This window comes from Danio rerio, chromosome 17 (assembly GCF_049306965.1).
Source record: "Danio rerio strain Tuebingen ecotype United States chromosome 17, GRCz12tu, whole genome shotgun sequence".
Classification (NCBI taxonomy): Eukaryota; Metazoa; Chordata; class Actinopteri; order Cypriniformes; family Danionidae; genus Danio; species Danio rerio.
The window spans coordinates 57,032,341-57,051,456 of record NC_133192.1 but is presented as its reverse complement, the minus strand read 5'-3'; the positions used below and the strand labels follow the sequence as shown (position 1 = coordinate 57,051,456).

General features: G+C 39.0%; 1 long non-coding RNA gene across 1 annotated transcript in view; it reads left to right on the top strand.

The window, feature by feature from the left end:
• Positions 1-19,116, top strand: part of LOC103909099 (uncharacterized) — a 502,230-nt gene that overhangs the window by 50,971 nt on the left and 432,143 nt on the right. The gene's annotated exons all lie outside the window — the stretch shown is intronic.

The following is a 19,116-nucleotide window of genomic DNA, read 5'->3' as shown; positions in this document are numbered from 1 at the left end:
GTGCCACAACAGCTATGAATAATTCACAGAAATCCATCACACCATTTTGTCATTTCCAATTGAAAAAAAAAAAATCTCATCATGATGCAAATGCTGCAAAAATATTGTGCCTTATTTTGAAATGGAATACATGAATATAAATAAACGAGAGTCCTGATGTTTCCAGGTAAAGGCTGGAAACTAACTTAACTTTATTACTTACAAATGATAAGGATGAAATCACACATGACTTCAATACACAAAATATGCAGAGAAATTAAAAACATAAATATCATTATTTAGAGCATATGCACTTAACATACACTTACCGGCCACTTTATTAGGTACACCTGTCCAACTGCTCATTAACACACATTTCTAATCGGCCAATCACGTGGCAGCAAATCAATGAATTTATGCATGTAGACATTCAACGGATTCAAGATATGACTTTAAAAAACTTTTGTCTCCAAAAAGATTTGATTTTTTTCTATTTTTGCATCTGAAAAGGCGTTTTTAGAGGGTTTTTTTTAATGACGGACAAAACTGGTTAGATTTTGCATAAATGAAATGGAAACAATGACGCAGTAAGTAGTGATGTCGCCTCACAGCAAGAAGGTCGCTGGATAGTAAAGAAGTTTGCATGTTCTACCTGTGGGGGAAACCGGGTGCTCTGGTTTCCCCCACAGCCCAAAGACATGCGGTACAGGTGAATTGGATAGGCGAAACTGTCCGCAGTGTGTGTGTAAATTTGTGTCTGTGGATGTTTCCCAGAGATGGGTTGCAGCTGGAAGGGCATCTGCTGCGTAAAAAACGTGCTGGACAAGTTGGTGGTTCATTCCGCTGTGGCGACCAGTGATTAATAAAGGGCATAAGCCGACAAGAAAATGAATGAATGAATGAAATGGAAACGGTTTTTGTTCTAACATTTTTTTACATCCAAATATGTGTTTTGAGAAGTTTTTATGATTTTTTTATGATGGACCAAATTGGTTCGGTTTTTAAAGTTTTTGTGTCAGAACTAAAATGGAATCAGTTTTTACCTGTCAAAATACCTTTTGGCTGCAAAAAAACTAAAAACAATTGAACAATGACGAATTCTATCCGTCATGGTAAAAAAAAAAAAAAATCATATTGGCTAAAATTGATCTATTTTTCACAAATACAAAAAGGCACTTTTAGAGGTAAACACCTTCCAGAATGCCTTTTCACATGTGAAATTTACCGAAATTTTTTTTAATTTTTTTTTTTTTTATGATGGACAAAAGGTTTCGGATTGACACAATATGAGGTCAAATTTATTTCTCAAATTCCTGATTCCTTCTGCAATACCTTCAGCATTATGTGTTTACAGTATAAGAAATCATAATTCCCCAGATAAGCACCGGCAGATAGCTACATTAATGTGAAGATGGCCAGTGTTTTCAGCTGGAGGACTGTCAGAAGATTAGTGTCGCTCACGTGTGGAGAACAGCTCAGATCTGCTCATCCGCATCGCAGCAGGAGTCCAGAGAAACCACATCAAACACACACACACACACACACACACACACACACACACACACACACACACACACACACACACACACACACACACACACACACACACACACACACATCGGTGGAACAGGACAGGAAGATCTCAGCATAAAAGAACTGCTTCAGCTGAAACACTCTGGACGTTTCCTCAAATCACGTGTTTTATTGAGAGCAGATTTGCTGTTTCTTCAGTTCTTAACTACTGGGGTGATGGGCCGGTCAGATCCTACAGACTTACACTGAACAAAGGATCCTTGCTAGAGACCAAAATATCAAAAAGAGAGGCTATAGTTAGTCTATATGCTAAAGTCAGAATTATTAGCCCCCCTGTACATTTCATGGAGAGATTTTTTCGACACATTTCTAAACATGATAGTTTGTTTTGTGGACAATTGAAAACAAATATTGCTTAAATGGGTTAATAATAGCATCACAGTGGGGTAGTTGATAGCACAATCGCCTCACAGCAAGGTCACTGGTTTGAGCCCTGGCTGGGTCAGTTGGGGTTTCTGTGTGGAGTTTGCATGTTCTCCCCGTGTTAGTGTGGGTTTCCTCCGGGTGCTCCGGTTTCCCCCACAGCCTAAAGACATGCGATAATAGGTGAACTGACTAAGCTAATTTGTCCATAGTGTATGTGTGTGAATGCAAGAGTGTATGGGTGTTTCCCAGTGTGGGGAAGAGGGGCTAGTAATATTGACCCTGGAATGATTTTAAAACAATTTAAAACTGCTTTTATTGTAGCCGAAGTAAAACAAATGAGACTTTCTCCAGAAAAATAAATATTAGAGGAAGTACTGTCCTTTCATATTTATATTATAGGAAGTTCCCATCCTAAAGGGCATTTTTTACCTCTCAAAGAGTCTTTTCAGATGTGAATAAAAGGGAAAAATTTAACTGATTAGATTTTTTAAAAAATGACAACAGCAATTTTTTTATGAATTTTATCTGTCATAAAAAAATCTAATTGATTATTTTTTTTTTACATTTTTTTTCCGTGTTTACATCACAAAACGTCTTTTTTAGATGTAAAACAAGAAAAAAAAAGTTTCATTGTTTTTTCTGATTCTTTTTTTATGAGAAAAATGGTAAAAAAAATTACAGATTTTATTTATCATAAAAAAATGGAATCATTTCATTATTTTCAGTTTTCCCGTCCTAAAAGGAAAGAAAAAGGGGAAAAAACAAAGAATTAGATTGTTTGGTCACTTTATGTTGATGGTCCATTTGTTGTATGAGTATAAGTTACATTGCATCTACAAGCCAACTAATTGTAATTAGATTATAAGTAGACTGTTAGGTTGGGGTTAGTTAAATGTCTGTTTAGCAGCAGTATCAACAGATATAAAGCAGACAGTCTACTAATACTCAAATGGACCATCAAAATAAAGTGTTACAGAATTTTTTCATGAACAAAAACAGAAAAAAATAGAATTCATTTCTTTACCTTTAATCACCTTTATTTCTTGAAGTATGCCAAACAATATTTCAGATTCTCATTTAACATGCTTTCTTGTTTTTTTTTTTTTTTTTTTACAATAAAACCAAAATCAAGTGTAGTAGCGCAACAGGATTATATTTGATTGATTATTTTGTAAAGCAACAATGCTGTATGTGTAAGCCATCATTTAAAGGGCACATAGTTTACCCCTTTTTTATAATTTAATATGAATATTATGGTTGTTCTGAGTGTGCCAGTTTAGGTTCAGTTCAACACACAGGTCAGATGTTTTCATTGTATTGTGTTCAAAAGTGTCATGTTGAGGGCGTTTACACAGCTCGCTGTTTTAGGGGCGTGTTGCTTCACATAAAAATTAGATTCGGCTTCCCGCCCAACGTAACAAGGGGGCGGAGCCAAGAGCTCCCACGCTCTGTGTTTATAACAGACAGGCAGACAGAGAGAAGCTAAGCTACATGAGAGGATCAGTATTCAGCCATACATGTAGGACTCGGACACATCGGCAAGTTAATTTTTTTATTTCCAATGGAGAGACATGCACAAGAGGCAACGCGCTTACACTTTTCCAGCTGCACCTAGTTAAGATCACAGGGAGCTTCTGTGAACGTGAGAAATGCAAACAACTGAAGTTTAAGGTAAACGCAATGAAAAGTACACATGGTTGCAAACCTACCCCAAGGTACAACCAATAGTTCCGATTAGAGCGATCATGTGGAGAATATTGATCTTGTGTTGAGCCCAATGAGCCTTACATCTAAAAATAGAGCAAGGGTGTTCCTTTAGTGACATCGCTTTGACTCACACGCTGAAAATGACGGACACAAAACGATAAACGAGGATATGGTAACGTACCTGTCAACCGCACTCCTACGTCAAGTTCTGAAAACCGCTCTGATTGGTCCACTGTTTTTATGTTGTTAAATCGAAAAAAAAAGCACTGTGTGTGTTTATACCACCCAACATGACGGTCTATACACTATACCCACACACGTCTGTCCAAACAGCTTGAAAAGTATATATTTTTTTAGCTTAGGTGCCCTTTAAAGCAGTCATTTGTAACATGACTTTACCAGTCATTATTAAAACAGTAAAAACAGGTTCAACCCTTTGGTAGAGCAGGCAGTCAAAGTTAAAGTTACAACTTCCTCACACAGGAAGCTTTAAAATCTCACACATTCACACACTCAAAAAATGACTTGGAAAAATGACAACTTTTTTAAGCGACAACTTAATTGTTTTATGCTCAATTTAACTTAACTTAAGTTAACTTAATCAATTTGTGTTGGGACAACATGAATGAATGGTGTGGAACGCAGTATTTTCAACAGTGCAGGCCTCAAAAACACACATCCATATCTTGTGACTGAACACTAGAGTGTGCTTCTCCTTCATTGGTCTTCCTAGATTAAGTAGGCGCTCGGTGTTGGCCGGGGATCCATATTTTAATGGTTGGTTAAATCATGATCCATTTATCCTATCTCAATTATTACTGGCACTGTAGTGAGTGGGGTGAATGATGCAGCTTTGTTTAAGCCGTGGCACAGCTGACAACACAAACACACACACATAATTCTCTCCCGGGTTTACCTGCAGATTGGCTTCTCAAATCAATAGAGTTTATGAGGTCTGGCTTTTCCATTCATCACGGGGCTGATTGAGATCACAGGCATCTAAAGGTGGAGAGCAGAACTTGTGCACTCAGGCTACACAAAACCAAATAATACTCCTCATGGAGGCATATTAGTACTCAATCTCAGTGGTGTAAAGTAAACTACCAATATTCAAATGACTGTGAGTAGTTTATCAGGAGTTAAATGATTTTACTTTCACTTGAGTGCATTTTTAGGGTGGTATCATACTTTTAAGACACTATTTTCCTTCAACCTGCAGTCACTACACTGAAAAAAAATATTCATAAATGATATCTTGGATTTACTCAATTTATTTATAATAAGTAGCTGTAAACATTTTTTTGGGGCTGAATTTAAACAAACAAATTAAGTAGAATTTTATTAAAATTAATATGTTTATTTAAATTAAACACAAATAAATAGTTTGCAACAGTTTTATAATTTGTGATGTAATATTATAGTTTATTTATGTATTTATATATATTTTTTCTAATTTGATTTATAATATCAAAGCTATAGACTATATGTGAATGTGTATACGTATTCATGTGTATGTATATGTATATATGAACGATTGTGTATGTATACATATGTATGTATGTATATGTTGGCATATATGCAAGAGGAGATCATGTGATCCGGAAGTGTATAAAAAGAAACACCTGATTGTGATAAACATTGTCTGATGAAGAGCCGGTGGCTCGAAACGTTACACGCTCTGTGTCAGCCTTTTTAATTTAATAAATTTGTATTTTTGGAGCCTTGGTGTTGCCGCCTTTCATTTACATTTAATTTGCAACAGTTTTGCAGACATAATTTTTTTCAGTGTACTTCATTTTTTTCTTGTCTATGGTGATTGACTGGTCAAAAATGGGAGGACTGATTTTTCTAGTCAATCAAATCACACATAAAAAAAAATCACATCATACTGAAAAACCTCAAGATTTTATAAATGCATCAAATCACCTGGAAGCATTAAAAATGTTCAAGAAGATACGCAGCATTGTTACACGCAATGTCCACAGTGACTGTCACTGATGAGGAGAAGATGGACGTTTACTATATGATGTCTGTATGGCCTTAAACAATCAACGAATGCACTACAGAATGTTACGTTTTCACACTCACCCACAAACTGCATGTAAACCACATCAACCTTTCAGACCATAACACACTACCTGACAAAAGTCTTGTCGCCCGTCCAAGTTATAGGAACAGCAAATAATAACTTGACAACTAGTTGATCGTTTGGTGTCAGAAGTGTCTAATATGAAAGGTAAAGGCCTCTAGATGACACTTATTTGAGCTCAATAAAATCTGATCATGCCTTGATTATTAATGATTTGATTAGGACAGTAAGATCTGACTCTGCTCAGACTAAAGTCTCATCACTGAACAGAAATAATGTCCAGTATAGAATATAAAGTCCTGCTGCAGTGGAGACAGAATGAATATAGTGTCTGACTCCATCATGAGCTTGGAGGACTGCATCCATACATCTCTGACATGACTCAAATCACTGATTAATAAAGTCATCTGGAATGAAGAAGAAAGCGTTCAGCAGGACTCCCAGAGCTCATCAAGACTCTTTGTGTTCATCTTCAATGCCTCTTCCTTCATCTTAACCCCGGACATCCTCAATAATGTTCATGTCTGGTGACTGGGCTGGCCAATCCTGGAGCAGCTTGACCTTCTTTGCTTTCAGGAGCTTTGATGTGGAGGCTGAAGTATGAGTAGGAGCAACATGCGTTAGGGCAGGGGTGTCCAAACTCGGTCCTGGAGGGCTGGGGTCCTGCATAGTTTAGCTCCAACTTTTTTTAACACAACAAGTTTCTAGTATACCTAGAAATAGCTTGATTAGCTGGTTCAGGTGTGTTTAATTAGGGTTAGAACTAAAATATCCAGCACACTGGCCATCCAGGAATGAGTTTGGACACCTTTGCCCTAACGCACGTCCTGAGTGAGATACATGATGTCAGATGCTCCGTGGAGTGAAACGCCCCTGCGTTAGTGCTTCCCCTACCATAATACACCTAAAACACGGATTGCCGTAAAACTCGTCAATTGCAATGGTGTTTTCTCTCGTTGACTGCAGGGAAAGAGTTAAATGAAAACATTATTACAAGCCATACATGTAAAGCACAAGTAATGTCGTTTAATTCCGTCACGTCAAGCAGCCGTCATCATTGAATTAACCTCCATCATTGTAAGCTGCTTGCTTTTCTGTCTGTTCCACTACTCCGTTTGTTAGATGTTTGCTCCCACTTTCTTTTGCAGTCTGAAGCACGTCAAACACACAAAATGCCCAATTCAGGCCACAGGATGTCTAATCCCATCATTGCATTGACTTCACATGTAAATCACTCAGACTTCATCCATCCAAAACAATCCCCCCACTCCCCCACCTCTCCATGTAATGTCATGACTGTGAGACGCAGAGACGTCATTTTTCGAGAGACACTCAAATACATTTCGTGCGCTGCGTAAGCACGTCTATAAGTCATGTAAAACATTTAATTGCAAACTGAAATAAATATATTTAGATTATATGGTTTGGACTGTTTTATGTTTACATTTTTGTGATTCTTTTGCGTTTAATTAAGAATTTCGCAGGATCACATAAATTTTTGACTTTCTGTTGATTTTGCATTGAATTCAGCGATCGTGGAATCTCGAAAAAACTGTAATTTACGTATTATCAGAAAAATCTGAAAACTTGTACAAGTTTATATGATTTAATTTGTATAAAAATGACTGATTTTTAAAAGCTTTTCCCCCAAATCTCACTCATAAACCCAACTATCATTGAAGGATGTGCGAATGCTAAAATGAACTAAGGAATTAGCCCCTAAATTAAAAAGTTATGAAACTGCCGTGAGATTGCGTTGGATCAAACAGACTTGCTGTGGATCAGCTAGTGGGGGGTTCTGGTGAAATGCGAACCGACACGCATTCAAGACATTCAGCAAGAGTTTCCCTAGAGCGCGGAGACAAAGGTGATTATACATTTTTAATTATACAGTTTGGCTGTTAATCAGCATGGGGCTCCAGCAGGGAGACTCTGCTGGATGTGGAGGGCAAACGCAGGCCGGAGGGATTTCAGCACACTCTGGCAACCTTCCAGCAGCTCAGTTCAGTGTGATTCAGTGTGTTTTCTGTTCACGGAGCGCCTCTGTGCCTCTGAGAGGACTTGCAGTTGTGCGCATGCATGAGTGGAGCACAAAAACAGCGCTCAGGAGAGGCTCCAGCTAACACACGCAGCTTTATGGCTTTTCCTTGTTTTACAAGTTCATTCCTGAAATCTGCTCATGAAAAGATCATCAAAATGCTCATGAATTTCTTATCACATGTAATAATAAAAACTTTTTTGGGGGGAAGTTCGAGGTACACTCAAAAGTACTGTTCTCATAGGAATAGCATTAAAGGGTCAGTTCACCCAAAAATGAAACTTATGTTGTAATTTGCTCATGCTTTCGTCTGCTTTCCTAACTGTTTATGCTCATTTATGCTGCGTTCACATCAGACGCGGAACACACGTCAAGAGCAAGTGATTTACATGTTAAGTCGATGCAAACGCGCGAATAGACATCCTGCAGCGCGAATGACGCAAATTGCGCGAATGGTGCGGGGCGAATTGAGAGTTTTGTGCGTGGTACGCGCTTAACGAGCTTTTCGCGTGAATCTCTCGATTTCGAAAATCTGAACTTCAGCGAACATTCGCGACGCGTTAACCAATCAGAAGCTTGCTCTTGTGGGGGCGTGATTGTCACGTAGAACCTGTTGTTGGTGTTCCGAGGGAAATTCTCCAGCCTTCACCGACAACAGTTCATCAAACTCGGCTTGGCTCAGTCAGAAGCACCGCTGAAAGCCTCCGTCATCCAGGTTCAGTTTCTAGAGGAGTTTCTGAGCTCACAGAACTGGATGCACCTCTGAAAGAATGTAGTGGACTCAGACACGACCCTAAACGTATCGACGCTGTTTTTCAGCCTTCATAAAGCACATAAACACTGTTATTTTCTTCATAAAATCCATGTTAGCCATTTAGCTATAAAGCTAGAGTCTTCGGGCAGACAGAAGCCCTGTCGAACACGCGAATCCGCGTCTGTTCTGATGTGAATTTGACATGCGAATGAAGCGGGGTTTGACGCGCGTATGAAGCGAGTAAACTCAAATGTTCACGAGGCTATTTGCGCGCGAATAGCGCAATTCATCCGCGCGTTCCGCGTCTGGTGTGAACACAGCATTAGGACGAAATTAGTTGTTTTTGAAAAAAAAAACTCCACCAAGATCGACATCTTTAGATATTATTATTAATAATTATGTGTCTGTTTAAACAATCATCCGAAACCCAGACTTTTGCTCCGCTTAAAATCGTGTGTACTGAATCCGTTTGGTAAACAGCGTCTATTCATCACTATGGAGCGCGTCAGCTGACAGTCATGCACCATTATATCACTTTGAAAAGGAAGGGAATCACGCCGTTTTAATGTTTACTTCAAAGTGTTTTCCTGCCTAAACAAAGCGAAAGCACGGAACAGACTCGCATGTAAGAACAAGGGGCGTCCCCTAGTGGTTCGGCGGTATGGGTTGCGTATAGGGAGGCTTGACTCTATTTGCCACCCTTCAGTGAAAGACTAAAAATACAGGAGAAACAGGGGAAAATACCTTAACGGGATGATAGCGAGATAAAACTGTAAGATGTGGGAGCATTCTGGAAAAAAATGGGAGGGTTGAAGGGTAACCCTATGCTCAAAGGAACAGGTGAAAGAGGGCGTTAATGACTTTCATCCACATTTTGAGGCTAAATTATTATAAAGTTTGATTTTTGACAACTGCTAACTTCTTCTGCAATACTTCAAATCACTCTAAGACAACCCAGACCATAAAAATGTTGATTTTTAAAAGGACTTACCATAAAACTTGCTCGCCTCTGAAGGGGAGAAAATGGCGCCTTCTCGTGGTTTAAATGCCTTCTGTGTTGACCCCGGAGCATTGTGCGCATGCGCAGGGTAAACGAAGACTCGGGAGTCAAGAGAACTAATCTATTAGTTGAATCAACAAATTTTTTCATGTTAAATCAGTGAGTTACCACCATGCTATTATTTTAATCAACCTAAACTAAAAATATTTTGTTTACTCAACTACTTTAGTGAATCCAGTTGACTTGACAAAAGAAAGTACGTTGTGATAAAAATCATGGAAATAATTTTTTACAGTGTAGGTTACCCCTTTTTCAGATTCAAGTCTTTTGTGTCCCCAAAAAGTGTCTTTAAAGTTTCAGCTCAAAATATCCATCAGATTATTTATTATAGCTGTCTGGAGTGTCTGCATTATAGCTGGTAAAACCTGGTAGCTGTTTTTGTTGTACTGCGACTTTAAGGCTAGTCCTCCCCGCCCACCGTTCCCACGTTCCAGTCCGGTTGCTTTGCGTACATCCTGTCTTGTTGATATGTTTATATGCGTGACTACGGAGAGATGTTAATGCGCAGCTGTCAATCAATATTGGTGGGCGGGGGGACCGCACTCCTACGTCAAGTTGCGGTCGATCTGAAAACCGCTCCAATTGGTCCACTGCTTTTATGTTATTAAATTAAAAAAAAAAATACTGTGTGTGTTTATATCAGCCCAATATGACGGTCTATACACTATACACACACACACGTCTGTCCAAACTGCTTGAAAAGTAAATTTTTCACCATAGGTGCCCTTTATTGTAGCTATCTGCTGTTGCTTATCTGGTGAATTATAGTTTCTTATACTGTAAACACATAATGCTGAAGGTATTGCAGAATGACTTTGAAAATTTAATTTGACCTCATATTGTGTCAATCCGAAACTTTTTGTCCATCATAAAAAAAAACTAATCGGTAAATTTCACATATAAAGGCATTCTGGAAGGTGTTTACCTAAAAGTGCCTTTTCGCATTTGTCAAAAATAGATCAAATTTTACCAATATGATTTTTTTTCCTGACGGATGGAATTTGTCATTGTTCAATTGTTTTACTGGGTTTTTTTTGCAGCCAAAAGGTATTTTCAGAGGTAAAAACTGATTCGATTTTAATTCTGACACAAAAACGTTAAAAACCGAACCAATTTGGTCCATCATAAAAAAATAAAAAAAAAATCATAAAAACCTTTTAAAACACATATTCGGATGTAAAAAAAATTTAATTTCAATTATGCAAAATCTACCCAGTTTTGTCTGTCATAAAAAACCCTCTAAAAACATCTTTTCATATGCAAAAACAAAAAAACTAAATCTGTTTGGATACAAAAAAATTTCAAAGTCGTATCTTGAATTCGTTGAATATGAATTGAATGTCTACATGCATAAATGCATTGAGTTACTGCCATGTGATTGGCTGATTAGAAATTTGAGTTAACGAGCTGTTGGACAGGTGTACCTAATAAAGTGGCCGGAGCATATGCTCTAAATACTGATATTTAATTAGTTTCTATATGTTTTTAATCTTTATGTTTTATATGCTTTAATCGATCTGAAAACCGCACCAATTGGTCCACCGTTTTTATGTTGTTAAATTTAAAATAAAGGAGTGTGTGTATTTATTTCACCCCAATATGTCAGTATATACAGCATACTTACACACATGTCTGTCCAAACAGCTTTAAAAGTAGATTTTTCACCATCTATTTTAAAGGCTCCTACACACCGGGACGTTTTTTGTTTACGTTCATCGTCAGCGGTTTATGAGACGTTTTTTAATGTTCAAACCCAAGCGCTTTTCACTGGCGTCAAGTAGATGAGTATGCTAAATCACTCTTTTGACGTTAGATGGGGCTGCACAACTATAAGCTTCTGACACCCTCTTATAACACAGAAGCAGTGGAGGAGCGGAAGTTCACAGTCACACGCATGTTGTTAAATTTACTGGTGACTCGAACAAGCATGGATGGTTCAAGCAGCAGCTGCAGCTCTAGCGATGGAGAAATTATTATTGTTTACCCGTGCAATAAGCAGCTGCACGTTCATATCGCCTCTGGGCATCTTCTTCAATTTGCGCTCGCATTGACAGTTGACTCCAAGTGCTGTTTACGGTAACTTCAGCAGCTCCGTGCACGTGAACAAAGGTGCCGATCTGATTGGTGGAGAAGGTTTTGACGCCGCGCATCAAAACAAAAAAACGAGCATGAGCCGTTTTTTTTTTACATGACGATTTTGCGCCGGGCGTTTTGCGCGTTGGTGTGCACAATCACATTGACACCCTTTATTTAGTTACGAGGCATTAAACGTCGACAGAAAACGCGAGCAAAAAAAGTCTCGGTGTGCACGGGCCTTTTTTTAAAGACTTTCCTTACATTTTAAGACCTTATAACCACTTTAGGTTTCAACAGAAAATATTTTAACTTACAGTATATTATTAATTATTAATGTAAGAAGTTAATCCAAAACTAAAACAGTATTCATATAATGAAAATCTATTAAATCTAGCCAATTCAGCAGGTTGGCGCCTATAGAACTGCAGAAATAATGGTGTAACATTTTTACCCTTGCATTCACCACCGTTTTTTACAGTGCAGCTTTAACACACAGTGACAGACACACACGGTATATAAGACCAAATTCAGACGTTAAACTGTTTATAGCTCCTCTTCTGGGCGGATTTGTGTGCAGTTCATCATTTGGATGTAAATGTTGGCTGGCTGGTGAAATCTTCGTCGCAGTAGTAACCCAGAGATGTCAGAAACGCTGTGAGTGTGAAAGCTGCAGTGGATGCTCAGATGTGGATGTGTGAAACAGGCCTCCAGCAGATCAACTTCATGACATTCGTCAGCTCAGGGCTTTGACTTATCAACCTAAAACCAGCTGCTGCTGCTGTGGAAATGACCCACGAGGAGAACAGAAGTCCATCTAGTAATGAGCTACACATTTCTTACAGTATTCGTTCAACTTTTAAAGGGTTAATACAAATTATTCAGAGGTTACACTAGTCAAGATGGAAATAAAATACATCCAGGGGGGTTGTTATTGCTGAATAAAGCCTTTATTTGGGCAGTTTTGTTTCAGTCAGCTTTGCTTTTTGGCTGTTTGGCGCCATCTTGTTTCTGAATAAAGCGCAGGTTAGTGTATACTCCATCAGCTGTTTCTGTCAGGTTTGTGTTTGGGACTGTTTGGCGCCATCTTGTGTCTGAATAATGCACAGGTTAGTGTATTCTCCATCAGCTGTTTTCATTTTTGTCAGCTTTGTGTTTTTGACTGTTTGGCGCCATCTTGTGTCTGAATAATGCGCAGGTTAGTGTATACTCCATCAGCTGTTTCTGTCAGGTTTGTGTTTTTGACTGTTTGGCGCCATCTTGTGTCTGAATAATGCACAGGTTAGTGTATACTACATCAGCTGTTTTTGTTTCTGTCAGCTTTGTGTTTTTGACTGTTTGGCACCATCTTGTGTCTAAATAATGTGCAGGTTAGTGTATACTCCATCAGCTGTTTTCGTTTTTGTCAGCTTTGTGTTTTTGACTGTTTGGCGCCATCTTGTGTCTGAATAATGTGCAGGTTAGTGTATACTCCATCAGCTGTTTCTGTCAGGTTTGTGTTTGGGACTGTTTGGCGCCATCTTGTGTCTGAATAAAGTCTTTATTTGGGCAGTTTTGTTTCTGTCAGCTTTGCTTTTTGGCTGTTTGGCTAATTGGCGCCATCTTGTGTCTGAATAATGCGCAGGTTAGTGTATACTCCATCAGCTGTGTTTGTTTCTGTCAGCTTTGTGTTTTTGACTGTTTGGCGCCATCTTGTGTCTGAATAATGCGCAGGTTAGTGTATACTCCATCAGCTGTTTAGTTTCTATCAGCTTTGTGTTTTTGACTGTTTGCCGCCATTTTGTTTCTGAATAATGTGCAGGTTAGTGTATACTCCATCAGCTGTTTTCGTTTCTATCAGCTTTGTGTTTTTGACTGTTTGGCGCCATCTTGTGTCTAAATAATGCGCAGGTTAGTGTATACACCATCAGCTGTTATAATCTGTCAGCTTTGTGTTTTTGACTGTTTGGCGCCATCTTGTGTCTGAATAATGCGCAGGTTAGTGTATACTCCATCAGCTGTTATAATCTCTGTCAGCTTTGCTGTTTTTGACTGTTTGGCGCCATCTTGTGTCTGAATAATGCGCAGGTTAGTGTATACTCCATCAGCTGTTTTCATTTCTATCAGCTTTGCATTTTTGACTGTTTGCCGCCATCTAGTGAAATGTAGTGAGTTTGGACAGCTCTGCCATAAATTATGGTTTCTCTTCATCAAGGTGTACAGTTGACTAATTTTACCAATTGCTACAAGATTATCTGTTAATGTCGATATGATAATCTAAAAGAAATCATAAAAGGACTCTGATAATATTCCCTAAAATGTATAATGAAAACATTACTACTGTTTTTTGTCATGTAATTCGAAACCTGTAATGAAGAACAGTATGTATGGTAACATACTTGTCGACAGACCCAAACAACACTGTGTTCCTGAGTCAGACTGGGCAGTGTGCTCAGGGAAAGCATATTAGTGAAATTCCTCTAAGTAGATCTCAGCTGGTTAATCCACTGTGGACTTAGTTAACTGTAGCCCAAACAGCTTATTACAATCTCTCTGTTGGCACAGGACCAACATGTGGGCATTTGGGATGGCACTCAATTGTGTAATGTATTCAGACAGTACACTTTAAAAATACCTTTATTTTAAATAAAACATTCTTTTAAATGACCTGCTAAATAACATGGCAAGTCTTGTTTTCTTAAAGTAGATCACAATGTTTAAAGACTGAATATGAAGCTTGTATGTGTATTAAATAGGCTCCCGCCACCCATGTTATCCATTTTATATATGTACAAATGAATCATTCATTCATTTTCTTTTTGACTTAGTCCCTTTATTAATACAGGGTCGCCACAGCGGAATGAACCGCCAACTTATCCAGCTGCAACCCATCAATGGGAAACATCCATACATACTCATTCACAAACACACACTACGGATGATTTAGCTTACCCAACCTGTACCACTTGTTTTTGGACTGGTGGGGGAAACCGGAGCACTCGGAGGAAACCTACGCCAACATGAGGAGAACATGCAAACTCCACACAGAAATGCCAACTGACCCAGCCTTCTTGCTGTGAGGCGATTGTGCTACCATTGCGCCACTGTGTTGCCCACTAATGAACCAATGCAACCAATGATAATGACTTTATTTATAAAATTTTTATATAACCCTAACAAAATTTTAACATTGCTATGTTGTTAAAATAATAGTTATATTGTATTGATGACACCTTAAAATAATGTGTAGGCTGTTCTTTGCTGTGTTTTATTAAGTGATGTACACATCAGAAACTTATCTATGCTAAACCTGCTGTGCTTGAGCCTCAAACCTAAAGCGGACTGTATACTGAAGGCAGATGGCTGTTGCAGTAATATGACATGTGTTGCCATCTGTGGCTTTAAAACCGGAAACAGTCGATATTCACACTGACAAGTCAGAAAACAGCTGCTGGTGGCGCACTGAATGGCTGTGATTCTGTTTATGAGATGTAATTCAACATTTCGGTTAAGAAAGTAATTTATTCCTTTTGGACATGCCTCTGGGTTTTACTTTTATGACACTGACAGTCACTCCAAGGAACTATTTTTGCACCCATAAACTCACCTGTGAGATGGGTGAGTCCTCAACTCTTAGGGCCTACTCACACTATGCCATCCGTACCGTGCCCAGGCCCGTTTCCCGGATCGTTTGAGAAGTGCGCTGAATCGGGCTCAAGCACGGTTCACTTGGCCGGCCCTGGCCCGGTTGGAAGAGGTGTGCCTGAGCGAGGTACACTTGGGCTTTGGCGCGGTACGCTTGTGTGTGAGTGCAAAACGCACCAAAGCCCGAAACCGAAAGCGAGACGTGACTTTTAAGGGGCTGTTTCATATGGATTTATTAATCATTCTTACCGTTCAGTGAACGCAAACTGCCGTAGTTTATTAAAGACGCAAACTCCTCACAGCACGACAGCTGCGCGCCTTCAGCAGACCTCCTCATTCCTGCAGCACGAGAGCTTTATGATTGTTTATGAGCACCAAAAGTGGCGGATCTGTAAGGCGAAATATCTGACTGCGTGTCCCCGCATCCCTAAGGACTGTTTGGCGAAATATTTGACTGCATATCAAACAACTGAAACGATATAACTAGAGAAATCTCCACTGTGCTGCTGAGTGAGAGCGTATGGCAAGCCAATTTAGCATTTAAACCTTGTTCTGACTATCCATAAATATATTTAGAGATATCTCTAATTATATTTTGACTAGTCATAATTATAATTCGACTTGTCAGAATGACAATTAGAGATATCCGCAATTACAATTGTACTAGTACGAAATCAGATTGGAGATATCTGCAAATATATTATGACTAGTCATATTCCTCCATTGACTTCCATTGAAAAACATTTGCAGATATCTCTAACTGAGTTTTGACTCGTCAAAAATCCAATTCAAGATATCTACAACTGTAATTCGACTATTAGTAAATTAATTAGAGATATCTTCAAATATATTTGTAAATATCTCTAAATATTACGAATTAAAGACATCTCCAAATGTATGACTAGTAAAAACTCAGTTAGAGATATCTGCAAATATTTTTCAATGGAAGTCAATGGAGGAATATGACTAGTCATAATATATTTGCAGATATCTCCAATCTGATTTCGTACAATTGCAATTGTAGATATCTCTAATTGTTATTCTGACTAGTCGAATTATAATTATGACTAGTCAAAATATAATTAGAGATATCTCTAAATATATTTATGGAGTCAGAACAAAGATTTAAATGCTAAAAAGGCTTGCCATAGAGAGCGCTTCTGAACAGCGCAGCAGCGATGACGTAAGCGCGCCGAGGCCCGATATGGTGTGAGCGCGGGCCGTCGGGGGAGACGGGAGGGGGGACAAGCGTGCTTTGGCCCGGTTCGAGGCAACTGTACCTAGTGTGAGTACGGCCTAAAACCACTTGTGTTACATTATGTAAAGCGCCTTAAGAAACTATATATAAATAAGTTAAGCACTATGTATAAACAAACATTTAAATTATTATAACTATTGTAGTATGCTAAATTCATACTCTATGATACGACAAATTAGAGCTGTTGATTTAAGTCCTTAATTAGATTAATTAGAACTAATTATGCAAAAAAAATTTAATAATGTTAAAATATTTAATGCATACTCCCTTTAATGCCCCGTCTCATCGTGGCTCTCCACAAAGCTTTACTCTAAGTGATTGGCTTATATTCAGTAAACATTGTAATAAAAGCTGTAATATGTTTTGTAATATCTGAATATATGTAATATCTAAATGTTATCTTCGATGGAAGTTTCTCAGTTAAAATATATGAGTGATTAAATGCGATTAATAATTTAAAGACAGCATTTTCTTCCATCACTTCACAGCCCTGCGTTAAAAAATTAGCACAATATGTGTATCCTACTGTAACCCATAAGTCAGATCTTCTCTAAATTTAGACTGCATATGCTCGTGCGGCTCAGAGGCTTTCGGGTGGTGTTTGAGCGGCGCAGTGTGATAGATTTGGTCCTCAGGATGGTTTACAGTTTTCATTCTCCTCCAGGCTAAATATAGTAGCAAAGCCCCAGCAGAGGTAAATCCCTGCAGATTAGTGACCGCAGGCAGCTTCACTGACTGCACCACCTCAGCCAAATGTAGTGAATTTATCTCTATTCATCACTGGTCATATGCTTGTGCTGGAGAAAAAGCCTCAAAAAAAGTTTCAATATCATTATTGGCGGGCAGAGTCAAAGCGGTGGCAGATAGTAACGGTGTTCTAATAGCGTTAAGTGTCTGCACTAAAATCTGATTAGGGATTTGGGTTAGCGGGACACCTTTTCCAATTATTTAAGAGTTTGCCAACATAAGACCAAGTTTTAATAGGCCTAAATATAGTGTAATACCACTCAATATTACCTTAATATAGGTAAACTACAAGCAGCCCTGCTGAAAAATCCATCTTAAATCGGCCTAAGCTGGTTGGCTGGTTTTAGCTGGTTGACCAGGCTGGTTTTAGAAGGGTTTTGACCATTTCCAGGCTGGTTTCCAGCCATTTCCAGCCTGGTCTTAGCTGGTCAGGCTGGGGGATGACCAGCTAAAACCAGCCTAGCCAGCCAAAACCAGCTATGTCCAGCTTAAACCAGGCTTGTCCAGCTGGTTTTAGCTGGATTTAGCTGGTCTGAATAGGGATATGGGTTAGTGGGACATCTTTTCCAATTATTTAAGAGTTTGCCAACATAAGACCAAGTTTTAATAGGCCTAAATATAGTGTAATACCACTCAATATTACCTTAATATAGGTAAACTACAAGCAGCCCTGCTGAAAAATCCATCTTAAATCAGCCTAAGCTGGTTGGCTGGTTTTAGCTGGTTGACCAGGCTGGTTTTAGAAGGGTTTTGACCATTTCCAGGCTGGTTTCCAGCCATTTCCAGCCTGGTCTTAGCTGGTCAGGCTGGGGGATGACCAGCTAAAACCAGCCTAGCCAGCCCAAACCAGCTATGTCCAGCTTAAACCAGGCTTGTCCAGCTGGTTTTAGCTGGATTTAGCTGGTCTGAATAGGGATATGGGTTAGTGGGACATCTTTTCCAATTATTTAAGAGTTTGCCAACATAAGACCAAGTTTTAATAGGCCTAAATATAGTGTAATACCACTCAATATTACCTTAATATAGGTAAACTACAAGCAGCCCTGCTGAAAAATCCAGCTTAAACCAGCCTAAGCTGGTTGGCGGGTTTTAGCTGATTGACCAGGCTGGGGGATGACCAGCTAAAACCAGCTTAACCAGCCTAGCCAGCCAAAACCAGCTATGTCTAGCTTAAACCAGGCTGGTCCAGCTGGTTTTAGCTGGATTTGGCTGGTCATTTTCCAGCCTGACCAGCTAAGACCAGGCTGGAAATGGCTGGAAACCAGCCTGGAAATGACCAAAACCCCTCTAAAACCAGCCTGGTTAACCAGCTAAAACCAGCCTAGGCTTGTTTAAGCTGGATTTTTTAGCAGGGAGATTTGAAGCCTAACCAGGAAAACAATGCAAAGAGAGAAATCCAGAAGGCAGTGGTGAGGACAACAGGCACTATCGTCATGACATAAACCATGCTTAATTCTGACAATTATATCCATCTATAATCCATGGATCAGTGGAGGTTTTTGAGTGTCTTACTGACTCTGGGATGTTGAGCTAAAGCTCCTAGTAGGGTCTTCAAAGATAGATTGGTCTCAGGTGACAAGCAAGACAATGAATGGTCCCTTATGGAGAGGTTAAATGTCCTCAGTTGGACTCCGTCTGAAAACATCATGTGGAGCCACCTCTTTGAGGCTTCATCAGCTAGTTTGTTCAGCGGGTTCAGGTTCATGTTTACAGGACCGCCGCGTATCGTTTATTTAAAAGATAAAATGCAGCCATACATACCTCTGGCTACATCATTTGTGATCTCCAGAAATGTATATAGGACTACATTTTCAGAATGAGCCTATGT